We start from the raw sequence: 23,359 nt of genomic DNA, 5'->3' as shown, positions 1-23,359 counted from the left end.
CCATGTTTGCACCCAACAGCACAGTGATGCGATCTTTACTGCGTTTTCCTTCACTACACGCTTCCTCTTTGAAGGTGAGAGTCGATGGAAGCGGCTTATAAAAAAGACCCATCTCATCAACGGTGAAGATGTCTCAAGGCTCAAAGCTCATCAAAATTTCCTTAAGCCACCCCAGTTGCCAGTCGGTGCAAATGTCTCTGTTGACTGCACCACTCTCACCGGAGATTGCTTTGAAGACTACGCCATGGCGTGTTTCGAAGCGGCTGAGCCATCCGTCGCTTAGGACAAAGTTCTTAACACCCATTTGCATGGCGATCTCTCGAGCTTTCTGCTCGAGAATTGGTTCACTTATGGGCTAATTTGAACTACCTGCACGCTTGAACCACAAAAAAAGAACTTTTCTAGTGGTTCATAAGGCGTCGTCCGCATCTGTTTAGATGTAAAGGTCCCGTTCTTAAAAGCGCCTTCAATCTTTTCTCTGTCTTTCCAGATTCACGATAGCGTCAATTTCAGGATGTATTTTTTCCACCACCTCCGTCTTGGGCAGGCCGCTTCGACTGATCTCCTGAAGAATTTGCAGCTTTTTTTAAACGACAGTGCATGGTGCGGCCGCTTCATTTCAATCGGGCCGAATAACGCCGCGATTCACCACACTTAGCCGCACAAATAGGCCTAACGCACAATTGACTCGCTGACTCTGCTCCCACAGCCACAAGCGAGAATAGCTACTGGATTGGCTTGTCTCATGGAGGAAGGAAAAATATAGAAGAGGCCATGACGTCACATTCGTGAAGCCGCCACATGGATGGATGGATTGATAAGGCTTAGATCGGGCGGCGGCTAACGTCACCAGGCCGTAATATTTAGTGAACCAAAAACTAAATTTATCTTTTTTTGTTTTCTTTTAAATAGTGAAGTTGAGAACTGGTACTTTGCAGCGAAGGGTTTAATTTTCACTCATGCCTTGACTTTAGCCACCAATCAGATAACCTCCTTCTAGTTAATTCTACCCGCTTAAAGTCTATTTTGCCCTCCCTGTCCCTAAACCCCAGTGCTTTTACCTGTTTTACCTCTGTGGGCTTGTATACCTGTTTTCCCACTTTATAACTGCCGTGTTACCTTTATTGATATCCTTTAAAAGATTAGAGACTCCATCTTCCACACCTAGTGTGTCCAGTATTCCCCACAAGTCCTCTTGAACCACGGTATCGTATGCTCCCTTGATATCCACAAATGCTAGACACAGGAGACTGTGTTCCTTTTCTGCTATTTTGATGCACTGCGTCAGTGAGAACAGATTGTCTTTCAACCTCCTGTGTTTCCGAAACCCATTCTGCAGTTACCCCAGCACCCCCTCATCCTCTATTCATACCTGCAGTCTTTCCTTTATAATCTGAATAGCCAGCCTGTAGACCACTTATGTCACTGTTATAGGACGGTAGTTGTTTATGTCCGCTTTGTCCCCTTTTCCTTTATAGATCATGCTTATCCTGCTAACTTTACAGCCATCGGGGACTTCACCATAGATTATTTTTTTGCTCACTGCCTCTCTCAAAGTCTGCTTAGACTTCGGGCCCAATATCTTTATCAGCATAATTGGAATGCCATCTGAGCTGTCGATGTACTACTAGGAACCCTCTTCTCAGCCCTTTCCCACTCTCGTTGTGAAAAGGAGGCCATTGCGCCACTTGATTCATCCTAGTCTATTGTCGCAAACACCCGGATTCCCTCCTAGCAGAAAAGCAGATGAACACTTCGCGATTTCCGGTGAGCAGCCGCGGCAGCGGCCTTCGAAGTGGCGCCGGCGGAGTGGTAGCAGTGGTAGGTATTCTCTGCCGACAGCGAGTCGATGCACGAGTGCTGCTTCTTTTGCGTGTTTTAGAAAAGCTGTGCGATGCCCAGCTGTAGTGTATACTCGGTGCGAATCGTGTGCACCGCCGTATGTATCTGGTGGCACTTTTCACGTATGTTCCCTTCGCTGTTGATCAATAATACATGGTATTTGCATGCGGAGCTCTCAGCCGTACGCTCCGTTGGCTTTCACTCATTGCGTCAACTGAGCCATCGGCCGCAAACTTTCCTTTTTAGTGTCGTAGGCATCATGTCGCGTTTTCAGAAGTTGTGTCGCTCATACGGAAGGACAATAAACTTTTTTTCATTATCGGACTAAATGTGTATGTATTGTACAGTGTGTGCTCGTTGCGTGTTGTGTGCGCGCGCACTGCAATTACACACTTTACGTGCACGATCACGTATACAATACAGTGGTGCCTTCTTACCAACGTGAACTACGTCAAGTACTAGGCTGGCATTGCATGGAATAGCTACGAAGCAAGCTCTCAAAATTGTGCATCGCCACACCGACACTATATAAGAGCAATGAACTGCTAATCGGCCTGTAGATAGTGTCATGACCAAGAAAGACGCTGGCGCTTCAGCGCGCGGGTAGCTAGAGCAAAGAAGAGAAGAACGAAGTCAGAATAAGAACAGCTGGCCCAGGATCGGGTGTTGTCTCTTGTTCTCTGTCTAGTACATTACAATGGCGCAGTCGACGAAGAAGAAGGCTTACGTCCCGGCTTCGTCATCCAGGACAGCTGCGATAAGCGCCGCTTGAGGACGGGGTCAAGGCCTCCTTGGCAGCTGTTCACCTGCCGCCATTGCCACCACCGTTCGGGGACGGCGTCAAGGCCTCCTCGGCTGCTGCAGTACCCGTTACCGGTACCATTTCACAAAGGAGGCCGTCCACGTGTCCTTGGCAATGGATTCTGTCGTCAGCGCAAGCCGACAAGTGAACCCTCTGCGGGAAGCCACCGGTACGTGTCTTCGTGGTTCGTCGGCAGTGCGGGCTTCTCCATTGAGGAACGCCGTTCACGCTTCCTTGGCGATGGGGTCCCACCCGCCGCTTCAGCTACCCTTCAAACCACCAGTGGACGGCGTCCAGGCCTCCCATGGGGTTGTAGGACATGACCTTATTGACACCCTGCCACCATTTCGCGGCAGGGATCCGCACCGGCTCCTGTCCTTTGGGAATGCCACTCACGCTTCCCATGGCCTACATTCCCGTTGCCGCACTCTTTCAACATACGAGCTGCCAGGGAACGCCGACCAGGCTTTTATGCTCGTCAACCTCACCGGCGTGAGTGCTGCAACCGCTACTCATTGGAAGACCGCGATCACCAACGCTTCGGACTGGCCGGTATCGAGGAGCAGGCTCTAGAGGCTTTCCACCTCGAGGCTGCAGCTGTGCGCAGCAGCTTACCACACGAGAAGTTAGACACTTTGTCGATACCCGAAGCAAGTTCACTGCGGCCAGAGGCCGCTACCGAAGTCAGACCTCTTGAAGGGCGTTGCTCCAACGAAACAGCCGCGGAGAATCATCTCGACTGTGCTGCATTGCCCTTCACCGACACAACCTCATTCGCACACCGAGCTGAAGTGGAGCAACACCTCGAAGGTTCCTCGGAGCCCTCCAGCCGCGCGGCAGTAAGCTTTTCCACCTGCCCTACGAATGACGTCAGACGCAGGTGCGACACGCCACTACTGTTTTCAGTACCCGCGCCGGTACGCTATGCCATCATGTCAGTGGAAGAGGCTGATACCAGTCCTCATACAGCTCAGTTAGAGAAGCCAGCCCCAATATCACCTTTACTGAGGCAAGTGGAGACACCAGCATCGCCTATGCTTGTACCGCCTTTGGTGATGGCGCCGGTAGAGCCCAAGGTACCCAGCGCGTCTTTTGGGGTACTCTTTCGGCTACTCTCGTCCGGAGTGCAACGTCTGCCGCTGATTTTGCGGCCCGTCCGAAGCGCGCTGTCAGGTGCATGTTTAGCTGCTTCCCACAAAGAGTCTCTGCATGGCCGAGACCGACCACAGATGCAGCCAGTCTCGACCTCCCGATAGACTTGTGGAAGACTCTGGCACCCAGTTTCAGCGTGGCCAAGGCCGACCTCCGAGATGCAGCCACTATATCGACTGCATCTGCGCAGCGTATGGTGTTTTGTTTGCCCTATAAATTTGACATCACTTCCGCCACATTTCTCGCAATGCATCGGGATAGAGTAGGGCCTGTCCTATATTTTTCCTTCCTCCATGGCTTTGGCAGATACCGGGACCAAATCGCGGCCGAGAGCGTCGACCGCAACGGGGCAGCCAGTGCCGGCCGCCTGAGTCCACAGCACTTTTTCAAGGGACATCGTGACGTGCAAAAGAGCGACCAGCTCAAGGCAGCCAGTGCCGTCCACCAGAGATGCTTCCCCCAGACCGTCGCTTCATGTTGCATTGTGGTCCGGGCTGACCACCACGATGCAGCCAAGCCCGCCCACCAGAGACTTTGCCGCCAGCTCCGCGCGCGTGCAGTCATGGCCGAGTGTCATGACCAAGAAAGACGCTGGCGCTTCAGCGCGCGGGTAGCTAGAGCAAAGAAGAAAAGAACAAAGTCAGAATAAGAACAGCTGGCCCAGGATCGGGTGTTGTCTCTTGTTCTCTGTCTAGTACATTACAATAGGAAAATCTGGCTAAAAAAAAAAATGAGGCTTACGGCGAGTAGAACGCGTAAGTCACTACTGGGTGAGTTAGAATACGATGATGCAGGGGCAGAATGATTTCGATTACGACACATACCGGTGCTTTTTGTGCTGTTGCACAAAAACAATCCACAAAGTATTTCAGCACACTGTGCTCAAACCTGCCATGCGGGAACAGTTTCGGAAAGGTGTGCTCGTAACATTTTACTTCTTTCATTCATTCACTGTTTATTCCGACAAAAACAATGATTGCCTAGGTTGAAGGGACTAAAGGCAGATTACCTCTGCCTGACTAAGGTCCCTCCACTCATACATTTATTTCATTTATTTTTCTTTTATTGGTACCCTCAGGACCGGGAGGTATTACAGAGGTGAGTGGTTTTAGCACAAAAAGAAAAAAAAGAATACAGAAATGCAGCAATGAATATGCAGTTATTACAGTGGTGCGGCTCCTACTCATACAGTCTTAGCTAATGGCGTTTTAAACAATTCATGATTTGGATAGTTGCTATTGATGCGGGAAGGTGATTCCATTCGATGCTCGTGCGTGGTAGGAATGATGTGTGGCAGCCATTTGTTCTGCATAATGGAACTCCGACCTTGTGACGACGATCTAGACGAGGTGACACATAATCTGGTAGTGAAATAAGTTCATTATGTAATTGGGGATGGTGATATATTTTGTGAAAAAGACACAAACGAAGAAACTGACGGCGAGATGCTAAAGATGATAGGTTCAAGCTAGATTTCATTGCCGATATGCTTGCGGTGCGGTTATAATTGGAAAGAATAAAGCGGGTAGAATTATTTTGAACCATTTTGACTGAGTGTATTAGATTGGCAGATACAGGATCCCAAACCGAGGCGGCATATTCTAATTTAGGGCGAATCAATGTTTTGTAGAGGGTGAGTTTTAAGGAAGAAGGAGCTTTAGCAAAGTTGCGACGTAGGTACCCAAGCATTCTGTTTGCTTTTGCAAATTTTGTTCAGTGTGGATTGCCCAATTTAAAGTGCTGGTTATGTGTAAGCCTAGATATTTATAGTTAGAAACCGTTACTAATGCAAGATCATTGAGAGAGGAGGTGAATTAGTTGTTCTAGACACTCTCATAACATTGCACTTGTTGACGTTGAGTTGCATTAACCATTTTTGACACCGAATTGAGACAGCAGTAAGGTCAGTTTGAAGAGCAATTACGTCGGCATCGGAGCTTAATTCACGGAATATTACACAGTCATCAGCAAATAGGTGCACATGAGAGGAAAGACACGCAGGTAAGTCGTTAACATAAATAAGAAAAAGAAGAGGACCAAGCACCGACCCTTGCGGTACTCCAGATTGAACATCGGTGTGGCGGCTATTCACCCCGTTAGCAGCAACATACTAAGAACGATTGTTAAGAAAGAATTCAATCCAAGTTAGTAATTTCCTGTCAAGGTTTAGTTGAAGTAATTTGTGCATTAATAAACATTGGGAAACCTTGTCGAACGCTTTAAAAAAATCCAAAAATATGCAGTCGGCCTGAGAAGAGTGATCCAGTATAACGTTCAGTTTATGTGTGAAAGATGCCAGTTGGGTCTCGCAGGAGTATGTTTTTTGGAAACCATGTTGTGCTAGAGTAAAGAATGAATTAGATTCGAGGAATTTTACAAGGTTCGAAAATAAGATGTGTTCTAATATTTTGCACGGTATACTGGTAAGTGATATAGGTCGGTAATTAAGTGAGGAATGGCGGTTACCAGCTTTGTGAAATGGAGTCACCTTCCCGATCTTCCATTCAGCGGGCAGGCAACCTTGGTCGAGTGACTGCTGAAAGATCATTGTTAGTATGACCGATGAAGAAGCACACATACTCTTTAAGAATTTCAGGTCAATTTGGTCACAACCAGGAGCGGAAGACAATCTTAAGGACCTAATTATCGCTTCAACACCACTGCAATCAATACATATTGGAGGCATAGCGGGATGGAGAAAGGGTTCTGCGTTAGGTAAAACAACATTTGCATCAAGGGAAAAGTGAGACGAAAAAACATCGTTTAGAACGTTCGCACATAAGTCAAAAGGAATTTGATTTCCGCTAGCATCTTCTAGGGTGATTGCGCCGTCGGGTTTAGGGTTTATTGTGCGCCAGAATTTTTTAATATTTTTCATTAGCATGGATGGCAACACGTTTTGTAAGTGATAACTTTTGGCCTTTTTTAGTGCTGTTACATAATTTTTGGATGCGAGCTTGTAGGCATTCCAGCGTTCTTCATTCCCGCATTTCTTGGCAGACCTGTATAATCGCTTTTTTTTGTTCGATAGGCGCTTTAGGTGTGCGTTAAACCATGGGGAATCTTGGGTCATTGTTATTGCGTGAACAGGAATGTGTTTGTTTGCCAAGTTGGCAACAGCAGCTGAATACATGTCCCAATGTTCTTGCACACTGCGTTCGTGAAAGTTTTCCAAAAAAGCACTAAGAAATGAACCAAGTTCACTGCTAATGGCTTCAAAGTTTGCTTTTGAATAGTTTTTAATCATTTTTATTTTTTTTAGGCTTCTTGGGACGCTGAATATTTAGCTGGAATGATATTAATGAATGATCACTTAAGCCAGGTGACAGTGTAATATCCGAGACAAGCTCTGGCCTCGACGTTAGTACGAGATCTAGGGTGTTCGAAGCAAATCGTGTTGGCTGAGTAATAAGTTGGGTGAGGGAAAAGACAGTGCATAAGTCTAGGAACTCTTGGCTAATAGTCGAGTAAGGCTGCATAATCGGTGTATCTGAAGTCCATGATATGTTCGGCAGGTTAAAATCGCCAAGCAAAAACAGAGGTAAATCGGGATATCTTGATGAGACCAGATTAATTACGTCATGTAGTTCATTCGCGAAGTTGCCGGAAAAATTTGGTGGCCTGTAACAAGCGCCGATAATGATTTTTCGAAAACTAAGTTTGGTTAGTGCCCATGTGATCTCTAACTCGCTGTTAGTATGGATGCACTGGAAAGGAAAATCTTTGGTAATTGCCAAGAGGACGCCACCACCTTTACGGGCAGTGAGGTCGCATCAGAAAATAGAAAATTTATCCGCGGGCAGAAAAAGTTCGTGGTCGTGAATTTGTGTGTGTAGCCAGGTTTCTGTGAGAGCAAGTATGTCAGCGTTACAAGTATCTATAGCAGAAGTTATTTGGTCACGCTTGTTGATAACGCTTCGAATGTTAGTGAAGAGGATTGTGACGTGTGATAGTGGATGACCACTTCCCTTCGCGTTTACCTATGTAGCAGCGCGTGACGACGCATATTGTATGCATTTATGACGCATATTGTATGCAAACCATACAATACGCATCAAGTTTTCGCCGGGTCCATAAGTCCGCGCAAAAGTGAACCAGTGCTGAGGGCACGTTGCGCAGGGTATGGTGTTTTGTTTGCCCTATAAATTTGACGTCACTTCCGCCACATTTCTCGCAATACATTGGGATAGAGTAGGGCCTCTCCTATATTTTACCTTCCTCCATGGCTTGTCTCGAAATTGAGGTGTTGCCACGGTTGTGAGACTACCCTTGGCTTGAGCGAGTCTATGTTGTGTTTAGAGTTTCTGCTGTTCAACCGTAGGTGACCAATCAGTACTGTTTTTATTAACCGATGAATTTAACTGCGCAACACATAGAAATCTAGCCATATGAGCCTGTCTAGTTCCGTTAATGAGGCATTTTTGTTTAAGCGAGTTTCGTTTATTGGGAGTTCACTGTACCTGAACACCTTCCCTGCCCATCTATTTTCCTTATCTTTCCAAAGCCTCTCGTCAAGTCTCATTTTGCTCTGAGCTTTTTTTACTTCAAAGCCTGTTTATCCTATATTCCTCTTTACAGCCTCATTCGTCGTCTTCCCGTGAGCATACAACGCGAGACGTCCCACAGTCCTTTGATTTACATCCATTCCTGATTGCACCTCTGACTTCATGCAAACCACTGAGTTCCCAAGTATATGAAAAAGAGCAGCAGCGCCCCCACCAACACTACCAACTGTCCAAAGCATAAAGGGCTGCCGGAAAACCAGGCGCAGCCCTGCAGCCACGCCACAACATCTTTTTTTGTTCACTATGATGTAGATACAGTGCTTGTCTGCGACATGTGGGCAATATTCATAATGAAGCACTCATTTGCTGAACAAGGACACAAAACGTGGTCCACAGCGTGAACAGACATGGACAAGCATAGGGCAAAGAATTTTTTCCTAGGTAAATATATTTTACTTTTTTCAAAATGCTCGCGGCTCGCATGTAATTTGAGTAGAATTTTGAGTTTGAAAGTGCAGCGCAAGTTGCTATACAACAAATATATACTGTTGGCATCTTCTTTCCTTGTAGCCTGGAAACCATGTCGCATAGCCACTCTGAGGGACTGGCCAAGAAAACATATAGTATCCTATGGGCCGTAACTGCACTAGAGCACTGCACGAGCCCATTTCATCGGCCCGGGCCAAAAAATCCACGCGCCGGCCCGGCCCGCCCTAGCCCTATTCAGCCAAATATGCCTCCAGCATAAACGAAGCGTTGTCCAATCTTCGGTTATTGTGTAGATACCTGCAGCACACAAGACAAGTTGTGAGGAGTAATTTGAGAATATTGTTACGACCTCAGTAGGCGTCTGGGGGTTTATTGATACACGGTTCGAGGGACGAGCCGTATCGGCGCAGGCAGATGATGATGATCTTCTTCTTCCACACCCCTTGCTTCTTTTTCCTTCTTCGTCCGGCACATACGTGGCGTAACATTTCCCCCCTCGCAGACAAAGCGCGCCGCGCGTTTCATGCAGTGTCGCGTTGACTGAAAGGCTTCAGGCGAGCGACATGCGTGACCTCTGTCTTTCTGGAACGTCTCCCGCTAGCTGTAAGACGTGCGATGCGGTAGTCGACTGCGCTCAGGCGGTCAAGGATAACAAAAGGTCCGATGTAGTGCGCGAGCAGTTTTTGGCACAAGCCACGTTTGCGTAAAGGCTTCCACACCAACACGAGATCTCCCGGAATATATGTGGCCTGCCGGTGCTTGCTGTCATAACGAACTTTCGATCTGTCTTGCGAGGCTATTGTACGTAAACGAGCAAGACGACGAGCTTCTTCGGCGAGACAAAGAGTTTCTGCTAGGGAGATTTCTGATTGGTCCCGATCAGAGAAGGAAAATATTGTATCCAGAGTATAACGGGGGGGTCGAACATAGAGGAGGAAGAACGGGCTGTAGCCAGTGGTCTCATGTTGGGAAGTATTAAACGCGTATGTGATGAACGGCAAGACATCGTCCCAGTTCTTGTGGTTCGAAGCAACGTACATAGAAAGCATATTCACCAGTGTTCGAATTGTTCGCTCGACGAGACCATTCGTCTGCGGGTGATAAGGCGTCGAGTGTCTGAGCTCTGAGCCACACATACGGAGAAGTTGTTCGACAACGTCTGCCGTGAATTGACGTCCACGGTCACTTATGATGACGCGAGGGGGCCCATGACGCAGTATGATAGAATGGAGAAGGAAGGACGACACTTGACCAGCAGTCGCGGATGGCAGGGCAGCAGTCTCGCAGTACCGAGTAAGATGGTCAGCACATACCACAATCCATCTGTTGCCTTTCGATGAACGCGGAAAAGGGCCCACCAGGTCAATGCCAATTTGTTCGAACGGAGAACTGGGAGGCGTCACAGGTTGTAGATGTCCGGCCGGAGCTGCTGAGAGAGATTTGTGCGCCTGGCATTGCGCACAACTGGCCACGTACAACTCAACTGACTGGCGCATACGTGGCCAGTAGAAGCGTTCCTGGGTACGATGAAGAGTGCGCGTCGTTCCGAGGTGACCTGAAGTGGCGTCATCATGCATGGCGTACAAAACAGATGACCGTAGTGCCTCTGGAACCACCAGCAGGAAGCGGGAACCGGTGCCGGAGATGGATTTCTTGTACAGTAGACCATCACGGACGCAAAAGCGGCTTTCCGGAGTGGATGCTTGTGCGATCACGAATAACGGATTCAAACTCACGTCCTTCCGCTGCTCAGTTTCAAAGGTGGCCTTATCCGGGAACGCTGGTGCTACGGACGCAATCAGATGATCGAAATCGTCAGCGTCGCAAACTGTAGCATCAACTGGCATCCTTGAAAGGCAGTCTGCGTCCGCGTGTTTCCTGCCGCTCTTGTACGATACCGTGAAGTTGTACTCTTGCAGCCGGAGGGCCCAGCGTGCTAGACGGCCTGACGGATCCCGAAGGTTGATAAGCCAGCACAAAGAATGATGATCCGTAACTACTTGGAAAGGACGACCGTATAGGTATGAGCGGAATCGCTGCACAGCGAAGACGAGTGCAAGGCATTCTTGTTCGGTCACAGTGTAATTGCGTTCCGGCTTACTTAAAGTACGACTGGCATATGCGATTACGTGTTCCACTTGATTACATCGCTGTATGAGGACTGCACCTATGCCAATGCCGCTTGCGTCGGTGTGAACTTCAGTCGCCGCAGAAGGATCGAAGTGCCGCAGGATAGGCTGCGACGTGAGCAAGAACTTCAGTTGGTTGAAAGAAGTTTCACAATCAGGAGTCCATTCAAAACTAGCACCTTGGCGGAGAAGACAGGTCAGTGGAAAGGCAACTTCTGCAAAGGCGGGAATAAATCGGCGAAAGTAAGAGCAGAGGCCCAAGAAGCTCCGAAGCTCCTTCACTGAGCCAGGTGGTTTAAAAGCTCTAACAGCCGCCGTCTTATTCGGGTCGGGCCTGATGCCATCCTTGTTGACGAGATGTCCCAGCACCAGTGTTTGTCGAGCTCCGAAATGACACTTCTTTGCATTAAGAACCAAGCCAGCATTTCGAATACATTTCAGAACCAGCTCTACCCTTTCGTTATGTTCACTGAATGTACGCCCGAAGATAACAACGTCGTCAAGATAACACATACAGATGTTCCACTTCAGGCCGCGCAGAATGGTGTCCATGAATCTTTCAAATGTAGCGGGCGCGTTACATAGACCAAAAGGCATCACGTTAAATTCATATAGTCCATCCGGAGTAACGAAAGCCGTCTTTTCTTTGTCCATTGAATGCACAGGTATTTGCCAATAGCCTGAGCGTAAGTCTATGGACGAAAAGTAGGATGCTGAATGGAGGCAGTCTAGAGCGTCATCAATGCGTGGGAGAGGGTAGACATCTCTCTTTGTGACGGAGTTTAGACGGCGATAGTCCACACAGAATCTCCAGGTACCATCCTTCTTTTTGACTAGAATCACGGGAGCCGCCCAAGGACTCGATGATTCTCGAATGACACCCTTCTGCAGCATATCACGCACTTGTTCATCAATTATCTTGCGCTCAGACGGCGACACTCGGTAGGGTTTCTGGCGGATGGGCTGTGCTGTTCCCGTGTTTATCCTGTGGAGAATCCGAGACGCGGGAATCGAGGGCGCATGGTCATGGGAAAAATCGAAAATCGCCACGTATTTCGACAAAACGTCCAGAAGCATGCGGCGTTTGTCAGTAGTAAGTGACTTGTCGATCATAGGTAAAAGTTTTGAATCGGCCGTAGAAGTATTGGCTGAGGCCCCACCTGGAGCATCACTGAGGGCAGCCACTGCCATCGGTGAGTATGTTTTGAACTTGGCAAGCTTCAGTCCTCCTGGTAGAACCACCGACTCAGCTGAACAGTTTACCGCCCATAGTCCTGTGCGTCCTTGAACGAGTGACACTATGCAATGCGGCACCAATGTGTTCTTCTTAATGCAACTGAGATGAAAGGGCTCCACTAATGCGTCGAACGCACTGTCATTGTTTTCAATGCGTGAAGAGTATACAGGAACACAGACTGCAGAGAATGCCGGCACAATGCTATCTTCACTGACCCGGAGCGCACCGTGCTCCCTGTCTGAATTCTCTAATAGTTCTCCAGGGGCAGCATCACATATGTACACCTCTCCATTTCTACAATCAACAGTGGCGCCACACATTCGAAGGAAGTCAATCCCCAGGATTATGTCGTGTGTGCTCCTTGGAAGAATCGTAAACTCTGTGACAAACACTTGATCACCCAAGCACACTTCTGCGGTACAGACACCAATGGGACACAGCGAGTTACCACCAACGCCACAGAATGTTGTTGCCTTCTCCCACAAAAACATCACCTTTTGTCCTAAACGGTGTTTAAAAGCAGCACTCATAATCGAAACTGTAGCACCAGTATCCACCAAAGCCATCGTACACACACCATCAACAAAAACTTCTACCTTGTTCTTGAACATCAACACAGACGGGGGTATTTCGTTTTGCAGCAAGTCACCAGCGACCTCACCCCCATCGGCCGCACTGTTTAGTTTTCCTGATGTGGTGACGATGGGCGGCGCCGTGGCGATGGAGACCGGTGGGATCGAGGCGCAGGAGGTGGCGTCACACTTCGATCAGAGGCAGGGGAGTTGTTGCGCCAGTGTCCGTGCCAGAAGCTGCTGCCGGGTCTTGAGTCGGTGGGCCAGTGTCCTTGAAAAGGTGGGACAGCAGGTTTATCGGTCAAGCTTGTCCACTGATCATAGCGTGGTATGCGCGAACGATCGCAATACCTCGATATGTGACCAGTCAGACCACAGTTGTAGCACACAGGCGCAGGACGAGGTCGTCGCCGTTCTTCGAAGTGTTCACGTCTGCGAGCGTTCGCGTAAGCCCGAGATTCAATGAAATCAGTTGTCGGTGGGTGGTATGGGCGTACGGAACGGAAACGTTGAGGGTACTGTGATCGCTCGTAAAAAACCGGACTTGACTGCTGAATACGCCGAGGCCCTGCAACCTCCGTTGCGTTGACGGATGGATGTTCATAAACTGTAAGCTGTGGGGCAGTGGTGTCCTGCGGGAAATAGGATGGAGACGTGGCAGCTGCCCGTTCACGTGTCATTTCGCCATGTCTGAGTAACTCTTCCCGAACAATTTGGCGGATGGTTGCCGAAAGGTCACCAGTTGAGGCCGCTTCTATGCTGGCTACTGAGGTGACATTTGCCAGACGACCAAACTTAGGCGCTATTCTGCGCTGCTTCAGGGTTTCAAACGTGCGGCAGTGCCGTACAACGTCAGACACTGAAGTCAGGCTTTCCCTGCTAATAAGGAAGTTGTAAACATCTTCTGCAATTCCCTTCAGCAAATGCCCCACCTTGTCCTCTTCCGACATGCTGGAATCGACTTCCCTACACAGCCTCAAAATCTCTTCAGTATACACGGTGCAGGTCTCACCGGATAGCTGGGCCCTCTGTGCAAGACTCTGCTCGGCAAGCTTCTTTTTTGCAGCTGAGTTGCCGAAACACTTCTTGATTTCTTCAACAAAGCGTTCCCATGTTGTCAGAATATCTTCATGGTTCTCATACCAAACGAGGGCAACATCAGTGAGGTAGAAAACAACGCGTGACAGTTGGGAGGCAGCATCCCATTTGTTGCAGTTGCTTACTCGCTTGAAATGTTTGAGCCATGAGTCCACGTCGTCATTGGCCCTCCCGGAGAAGGTTCGTGGCTCTCTGTGATACGGCCAAGAACTGCTGGGGACTGGTTCCCGAGCTTCTGTTTCGTCAGGCATGATGGCCAAAGAAGGAGGCAGGCCGGCGAGGCGACGACTCCGGCGAAATCCGAGGGGTAGCGGTCCCGTCGTTGGTTCCTATACCCAGCACCTTCCACCACTCTGTTACGACCTCAGTAGGCGTCTGGGGGTTTATTGATACACGGTTCGAGGGACGAGCCGTATCGGCGCAGGCAGATGATGATGATCTTCTTCTTCCACACCCCTTGCTTCTTTTTCCTTCTTCGTCCGGCACATACGTGGCGTAACAATATCTTTCAGGGCCACAACTTTAATCGTTTCTGCGTATATTTCCGGTTAATTACACCTGTAACACTTTTGGGAAATATTTGCCGAGCAATGTCAAATAAAATTTGAGTGACAGCTGGCTGTCTCATCTACGCAGTGCTAACCACACTACCTTATTTTTGCAGTACAAAAAAAGTGCGAGGTATATCACCCTCATAAAGTAGAAAAAATGCAAGACTTTTATACTCCAACTCTACATAAAGAGCATATTGTCACGTTACTCACGACAACTTGACATAATGGGCTCGTTGAGTCGACTAGCCAAGCAGCGGCTCAGAGAGATCGTCTTTGTCCTTTTTCACTCTTCGGTCTCAGCCAAGCAAACCATGTGGGAATAGTCCCCCCCTGTGAAAGCATCGACTCGATGCTCGTAAATAAAAAAAATGAAGGTATACACACGCAGATATACAGAACCAAAAGAGGGAGAGTGCCAGTACTCGCAGCGCAAATGAGGAAGTTTCGTCAACGCTTGCGCCAAGCGCAAAAAGAAAAGGTATAAAAACACAGGAGAACACAACAGCAGCAGCAACGCAAAGTCACGGCATGTCGTAGCACGTGAAACCACAAGGGCTACTGTGTGAAGTAGGGCTTCAGCCGAACGACATGCACGGTTTCGGGCCGAAGCTGTCGACAAGAAGACGCTGCGCCGTCCGGAAATACCTCGTAGGTAACTTCTGTGACTCGTCTAAGAACCTTGTACGGTCCAAAATAACGGCTTAGGAGTTTTTCGGATAAGCCTGGTCGCCGGACAGGGATCCACACCCACACTTGGTCCCCAGGGTGGTAGGTGACATTTCGATGGCGGAGGTTGTAACGTCGTGCGTCTGCATCTTGTTGGTGACTGGTGTTTATGCGAGCTAGCTGACGAGCTTCTTCGGCGTATTGAGTGTATTGCTCAGCGTCTTGAGCAAGTTCGTTGCTTTGGTCACATGGAAGCATAGCATCGAGCATGGTTCGCACGTTGCGTCCGTAAACAAGTCGGAAAGGCGGAAATCGCGTTGTTTCTTGCGTTGCTGTATTGTAAGCAAACGTGACGTATGGAAGAATCTCAGCCCAGGTTTTGTGTTGTACGTCCACGTACATTGACAGCATGTCCGCTATGGTCTTGTTAAGCCTCTCTGTCAGTCCATTGGATCGCGGGTGATAAGCCGTTGTTTTTCGATGACTTGTGCAGCTCAGTTTAAAAATGTCCTCCATCATTCGTGCTCTAAACGACGTCCCTCTGTCCGTAATCACGCATGACGGGGCACCATGCCGTAGGACGATTTGGTGCATGAAGAACTGCGCGACTTCAGAGGCTGTGCCACGAGGTAACGTTTTTGTTTCGGCATAACGAGTAAGATCATCCGTCGCAACTATAATCCATTTGTTCCCAGAAGACGACAAAGGGAAGGGCCCGAGAAGGTCCATTCCCACGAGGTCAAACGGTGTCTGTGTTGGTGCGATCGGCTGGAGCAGGCCCGCGGGTCTCACAGGCGGAGTCTTGCGGCGCTGGAACTTACGGCAGCCTTTCACATATCGATGTACACTAGTTGATAGTCGCGGCCAGTAATACTGTTGGCGTACTCTGGCGAGAGTTCGCGAATAGCCCAAATGTCCAGATGTGGGCTCGTCGTGGCACGCAAGGAGGATCTCATAACGCACGTCGGTAGGAACAACAAGTAGGAAGGCTTTGTCGCTACCACGAGTGTTTTTCTTGTAGAGAATGCCTCTTCTTAAACAAAGAAGACAGTTCGCAAGCAATGTGTTGAGGGACCTGAGAGTTGCGGCCTTCCAGGGAATCAATGACTGGTCGTAATTCGTTGTCTGCTCGCTGTTTTGACATAAATTCGGAGTCGCTAACTGCTCCGAGAAAGGCATCTTCATCTTCGGAGCCCCTGACAGCGTTCCCCACAGGTGCTCCAGAAAGCGCGTCGGCGTCTTCGTGTTTGCGCCCTGACCTGTACACAATCGTAATATCGAACTCCTGCAAACGCAAACTCCACCGTGCGAGATGGCCAGATGGATCTCCGAGATTTGCCAGCCAGCAGAGCGAGTGGTGGTCAGTCACCACTTTGAAGGGACGACCGTAGAGGTAAGGCCGATATTTGGTCGTCGCCCACACGACTGCGGGGCATTCTTTTTCTGACGTAGAATAGTTGGTCTCGGCTCGAGAAAGAGTACGACTGGCGTAAGCTATCACATGCTCAACGCCGCCGTGTCGTTGTACAAGGACAACGCCAAGTCCGACGTTGCTGGCATCTGTATGAATTTCTGTAGCAGCGTCCTCATCAAAATGGGCAAGAACAGGGGCTGTTTGCATTCTCTGTCGTAACTCTGTGAACGCTGTATCTTGTTCTGCGCCCCAAGTAAAGGGCACGTCATCTCGGGTGAGTCGCGTAAGAGGTTCAGCTATCTTCGAGAAGTTGGCGATAAATCGGCGATAATACCCGCACAAGCCGAGGAAACGGCGTACTGCTCTTTTATCTGATGGAACAGGGAAGGCGGTGACAGCAGCAGTTTTGTCTGGATCAGGTCGCACCCCATCCGCACTAATGACATGTCCCAGAAATTTCAGCTCTTCATAGCCGAAATGGCCTTTTTGAGGTTTCAGCGTGAGTTCAGCTGTGCGAATGGCTTCCAGAACCTTTCTCAGACGCTTCAGATGTTCTTCGAAGCTCTCGGAAAAGATGACCACATCATCGAAGTAGACAAGGCAGCTTTGCCACTTCAAGCCAGCGAGAACTGTGTCCATCATCCTTTGAAAAATGGCTGGTGCAAAACAGAGGCCGAAGGAAAGAACTCCGAATTCGTAAAGTCCGTCTGGAGTCACAAACGCGGTTTTTTCTCGGTCTCATTCATCCACTTCAATTTGGCAATAGCCACTCTTTAGATCGATGGACGAAAAACACTTGGCGCGTCGTAATCTGTCGAGGGAGTCAACGACCCGTGGAAGCGGGTAGACGTCCTTTTTTGTGACGCTATTAAGCTTCCTGTAGTCAATACAAAATCGCAGCGTTCCGTCTTTTTTCTTTACTAGAACGACTGGCGAGGACCAAGCGCTGCTGGATGGTTGAATAATCCTGTCATCGAGCATCTCTTTTAGTTGTGTCTGAATAGCCTCGCGTTCTTTGGCAGAAACGCGATAAGGCTGCTGCCGGATGGGGCGGACCTCATCGTCGGTAATAATTCGATGCTTCGTGAGGTGTGTTTGACGGACTTTAGAAGAAGAGGCGAAGCAACATCGAAACTCCCTTAAAAGGTCATGAAGTGCAGCCTTTCTCTCGTCTGACAGCGTCGAATTAATGTCGATGCGATCTAGAAATTCCTCATCCTCATGCGTTTCCTCAGACGCGAAGCACTCCGTGACGTCGGCAACAGGGTCTCCATAAGCTAGGGTGGTTCCGCGGAAAAGATGCCGGTGCTCGTAATTGAAGTTCGTAACTAGTATCATTGACTGTCCGTCATGGACGCGCACAACACTTCGGGCGGCGCATACAACTTGGAGCAGAAGAAGTGATAGGTTGGTTTCAGCCACCACGTCGCCGTCTTGGAAGTCTTCACAAGTGACTTCGATGGGAACAGTTGCTCGAGGTGGCAGCGTCACACTGTGGTCAACAACACGCAGCGCAGGTCTATGGCAGTTATCAGCATCTCGATCTGTTGCGCCTTGAGTCGAGAAGGTCACGATGCGCTCACAGGGATTTATGATGGCACCATATTCCTGAAGGAAGTCCATGCCGATAATCAGCTGACGCGAACAGTCGCGAAGAACGAGGCAGCTGAGCACAAACGTTGAGGCACGAATTTTCAGTCTTGTGGTACAGCGACCCAGCGGTGTTACAACGTGTCCTCCAGCTGTTCCAATTCGCGTTCCATTTCACGGCGTGATCACTTTCCTGAGATTTTTCGCTAGCCTCCCGCTGATGATCGAATAGTCTGCACCAGTGTCTACCAATGCACTGACCAGAAGACCGTCAATCAGCACAGGTATGTCGAGTGACACGCGGTCACTAGGTTCGGATGTGGATGTCGGCGTTTCTTCGGTACTGCGATTCTCTGCCGAAATGCCTTCAGCGTTGCGCGCAAGCGTTGATGGGAGGTCTTCCGCACTTTGAGTCCCAGCGGCCTTGCCCCCGAAGGCCGCTGCCTTCAGTTTTCCCGACGAGGGCACGGGGAGTGTTCCCATGTCGTCACCCCGAAACGTGGCCCAGTGGCTGCGGGTCTCCTCGGAGATGGTGACCGCGATTGCCGTCGTGTAAAGGGTGCAGGCTGTTGCGCGAGATACTCTTCGATATCCCTTGGCCTTTGACCAATTCGGGGACGAGGGGAATTGACGGAAAATCCGCGCAGTCCAAGTTGCCGGTATGGGCATTGGCGGTAAATGTGACCAGCCTCACCGCAATGATAGCAGAGGGGTCGTCTGTCTGGCGTACGCCAGAGATCAGAGTTGCGCATCGGTGCACGGCGACTATCGATGTCCAAATCAGCGTGCGCTGACTGTATCGCGACTGACGGCATCATTGTCTGGATCGGGACGTATGGCATTGTCTGGATCGGGACGTGCGGCACTGGCTGGGTCGGGACTACTTGACCAGAAAGAGGAGTGGCAGATCGCAAGGCTTCCGAGTACGTACGATGGCGAATGTCAGTAGACACAGGAGCCGTTTCCGGATCAACCGACGTTGGCGGAAAACGATGGGCGTGCAGCACCTGCTGGACCTCGTCACGGATGACACTGGTGATAGAACCAACATCGATTTGCCTTGTCCCGTACATCTTTTCAATTTCTTCCCGGACGACAGATCTGATGATCTTGCGAATCCATTCGGGGCTCTGGCTCCCAAGGGTGGCGAAAATTTCGGGAGTTGAGGCAGTATTCACTTGACGGTCAAACAGGGCAGACCGTTGGTGCAGTACTCGCTCCATTGTTGCCGCTTCAGTAAGGAACTGAGCAACACTTTTGGGGGGACTACGCACCAAACCAGCAAAAAGTTGTTCTCACACCACGCATGAGGTGGCGCAACTTTTTTTCTTCTGCCATAGCAGGATCCGCTCGCTTGAAAAGCCGTGTCATGTCCTCGACGTACATCCAGACGGTCTCAATGGGCATCTGGATGCGTGATTGTAGTGCACACTCCGCCCGTTCGCGGCGGTCGGGACTCCTGTAGGTCTCCAGGAGGCGACGCTGGAACTCGCGCCAAGATGTCAGAACATCATCCCTGTTCAAAAACCACGCCTTGGCACCGTCTTTTAGGCAAGTGTACACGTTCCGGAGCTTCGCGGCATCATCCCAGTAATTGATCGCTGCGACACATTCGAACTGACTCAGCCAGTCGTCAACATCTTCATGCTGCTCTCCGTGAAAGGGGCTAGGCATGAGCGGGTTCTAGACGGTGCAGTAGATCGACGTGGAAGGTGTCGGAGCTCGCACGGAATCTTGTGTCGAAGTCATAGTCGCCGCGCCAGTGGTTGGTGTCTCAGGCGGTAGGCCTCGTTGGCGGCGGCTTACTCTATGAGCAGGAGTGTCCACGGGTGCAGGGCTTGTGTTCCGGCTGCTGGACGGAGTCTTGGGCATCGGGTGGATCGTGAGACGTTGTACCCAGCACCTCCACCAGTCTTGTCACGTTACTCACGACAACTTGATATAATGGGCTCGTTGAGTCGACTAGCCAAGCAGCGGCTCAGAGAGATCGTCTTTGTCCTCTTTCACTCTTCGATCTCAGCCAAGCAAACCATGTGGCAATATGTGGCATATGAGGCAATATGTGGGAATGAGCTGTGGCTATTGAGTTAACGTAGCACGTCTCCTTTAAATTTTGTTCACTGCGCAATGGAATAAAAAAAGATGCCGCCTGCATCATCCCAGAGGGGGAGCTCAAGTAAGTGCATTGCAGAATGGGGGTGGGGTATCGCATGAATGTTGCATAATTGGGTATGGTTTGTGAATGCTTAATTGTTAATAATCATAATCATCAGCCTGATTACTCCCACTGCAGGGCGAAGGCCTCTTTATTGATCTGTCAATCAACTAGGTTTCGTGCTTTCTGCTGCCACGTTATACCTGCAAACTTTTTACCAACTTTGTGTCTTCCCATCGTGCGTTGCCTTCTTTGGCAATCCAGTTAGTTACCCTTATTATTTACCTGATAAACATACCTGATATTTATTCTTTGCATTCTTCCGATCGAAGCTGCCGATTTCAGATCTTTGTTAGTGTTCTCTCTCGCGTTAAGATTACTAATGCCTATTCTGATCGTTCCTAGGTAAATATAAACTGTCAATCACCTGTGGCATATACCTACTTATCTGTTCCTCTTAAATTTTTTGTGCAAAACACACAGAAACGCAGACGAGAAACACAAACGGGTGCAAAAAAACTTCAACATGAATATACTTCAACAACGCCAAGTAGTGATTTTGCCGCGTACCTGTGGCATATGGGTATGTCCCATGTCTGGCGGAAAGGGTTTGACAATGTGTGCGACCAGATTGTCACAATTTGTATGTCATGAATTGCTAGTCATAATCGTCACACCATCTCACCCTCCCTTACTAATTTTGGTTTACTTTAAATTAATTAGGTCATCACGTGAGAACCCAGGCATATGAGACAGACGGACGGACGGATAGACAGACGCACAGACAGACAGACAGATAGATAGATTAATCGTGCTGCTTGACACGAGTACTGCACTCTAAAAAAATATCGAGTAAAAAGGGTGTCTTTTTGTCCCACAACAATAATCGTCATCAGGCTTGCTTGCACTTCCTTTTTTGAAAACTCGGCGCTGGCCACTTTCCTATCGAGAATGCAATGTAACCCTGATAATGGGCATGTCGATCGTGACTGGAATGTACCGGGTGCGGGGCGATAGCGCAAGAATGGAACGCAATATAGATGACGATTATTGTTGTGGGACAAAAAGACACCCTTTTTACTCGCTCTTTTTTTAGAGTGTGCTCCTTGGCAAGAGCGAACGTTGTGGGCGCACCCGATCTTCGCCATGGGCATCCGTCAATCAAACTGATTGACGCGTGAACTCGGATACAAACTCGTTAATCTTGAGAAGGCCGAGTTCAACTCGAGACTGTGATAGTGTCGGTGTGACTGTCAAGCATTTGATGCAGCGAACGCTACGTTGCAGCTTCTTTGCTAAAGTAATTTGGTGAGCTTACACTATTTTTGCAGGGCTGCAGTGATAAAGAAGCTTGTGATAACCTATAGCTTCTCGCAGGTCTTTTAGTTGGTCGTCTGCTGATGTGCATGGTCGGCTTCTAAGTGACGACCGCATCAGCTCTGTTTTAATTTTACTGTAATAATTGAGTGAGGCTTAACGACCATTACAGTGAGCTGTTTCGTCTTCATTGATAAGGCTTCAATTAAAAGCCAGTTATCGCGGGAGCAATCAGCAAGGCCATTATCAGTATGAAACTATTAAACATAATCCTGATTAGTGGTATAATATTGTCATATAAAAGGGCTAATTAGCTTGGTTTTACTTAACATGCTCATAATTAACATTGCCCTAATTAGCAGAGTTTAGTTACCTCATCAACTAGCATGCTTTAGTTAGCCCGGTTCTAGCTTTACATGGCTTCATAAGGGCGGTATTCTTAAGATGTGACGTAATTGCCTCGGCCTTGCCTTGATTTGACATAATTAGCTTGGCCATAGCATATCCTGGTCTAACTAGCCAAGTAAAGCATCCAGCAAAAAAATTACAGCATATCCACAGAGTGAGTGATGATGAGTGGGGCGAAGCTTCAGAGGGTTTTATAGGTAAACCGTGAATCGATCATCCATCCGTTCGTCTGTTCATCCATCCACGGGTGCCCTCCCCAAAATAATAAATGTGACCCTCCCACCGGAAAAAAGAAATGCTGGACACAACCCTGAACTAGGCGCTTACATACTATGACTTAGGAGAGAGAGACCCTTTAGGGGCTTCGCTGTAAGAGCTAATTAGCCGGCCGCACGTTCTCGGGTGCTAGCGGGCGACGACAACGAAGACGACGCGCACCGGCCGGGCAGAAAGCTAGAATGCACATGATGATTAACACGTGGCCTCGGCTTAAGCTGCGGTCGCGATGTTGTAAGACGCTCGGCCGGTGCTGATCTCAGAGGCCACCATGCTGATTATTCTAAAACAGACTTAGTGCAGACATTAAAAGCTTCAAAATAATGTAAACACCCCGTGCCTCCAAAATATATCATCACACAAAGTTTATGACACTTTTATTGCATGGGTGCACTTCTGCAGTCAGTGGAATGACAAACAAATGAAAGAAGATGCCTCTGATTAGAAAACACCGCCCAACTTAGTCGAACGCCCTTGACGCAGTGACTGTTTCTATCATAACCAATGGAATGCAGCATTCTGAGGGGTGAATTTGACTTTTTCATACTGTTGGCTTGTTGATAAAGGGGTGTCGCCAGAGCTCGGGAACATCACGAATTTCGGGAAACTCGGCCGATCCTGCATCAACATATTTGCACAGTGGAAGACTACGAGTAGTTACGACAAAAACTACAGAAGAAGAGACAAGGACAGAAGGAGCGCTAACTTCAGTTGAAATTTTATTGGTGAATTAGCAGTATAATAATTGTCAACCTATAAGAAAGGGCTAATTAGCTTGGTTTTACTAAGCATGCTCATAATTACCATCGCATTATTTTAGTTAAAGTTGAAGCCAGCACTCTTTCTGTCCTTGTCTCTTCTTCTGTAGGTACGTCGTTACTACTCGTAGCTTTGCACAGTGCAAATATGTTGATTTCCAATCCCCGACTAGCCCAAGCATCTGTCTCATTGATCCTGTATAGCGCCCCAAAACAAGAAAGACATTATAAAAAAAGCACACAAAGATCCAGTGAGTGAGGAAAAAAAGAAAAAAAAGATCAATAATATAATAACTATATCTTGACTTTGGGAGCCCACCAGACAGCAGAGTTTGCCAAACTTGATTAACTTGTAATGTGTGTACTTCTTCCTCATCAATGCATGATCGTAATTG

At 48.7% G+C, this 23,359-nt stretch overlaps 1 protein-coding gene and 1 long non-coding RNA gene across 7 annotated transcripts in view; both read right to left on the bottom strand.

Moving 5' to 3' along the window:
- The window catches only part of LOC119169213 (uncharacterized), a 223,967-nt gene that overhangs the window by 51,028 nt on the left and 149,580 nt on the right, over positions 1-23,359 (bottom strand). The window lies entirely within an intron of this gene.
- LOC142795744 (uncharacterized) lies at positions 4,831-9,304 on the bottom strand. Its single transcript, XR_012893279.1, has 2 exons — positions 6,263-9,304; positions 4,831-5,157 (listed from the first exon to the last, which is right to left on the bottom strand). It is a non-coding gene; the product is annotated as an uncharacterized LOC142795744 (long non-coding RNA).

The sequence above is a fragment of the Rhipicephalus microplus genome, chromosome 2, assembly GCF_043290135.1.
Source record: "Rhipicephalus microplus isolate Deutch F79 chromosome 2, USDA_Rmic, whole genome shotgun sequence".
NCBI lineage: Eukaryota > Metazoa > Arthropoda > Arachnida > Ixodida > Ixodidae > Rhipicephalus > Rhipicephalus microplus.
The sequence above is the reverse complement of the archived record's forward strand: the minus strand, read 5'-3'. Positions and strand labels throughout refer to the sequence as shown.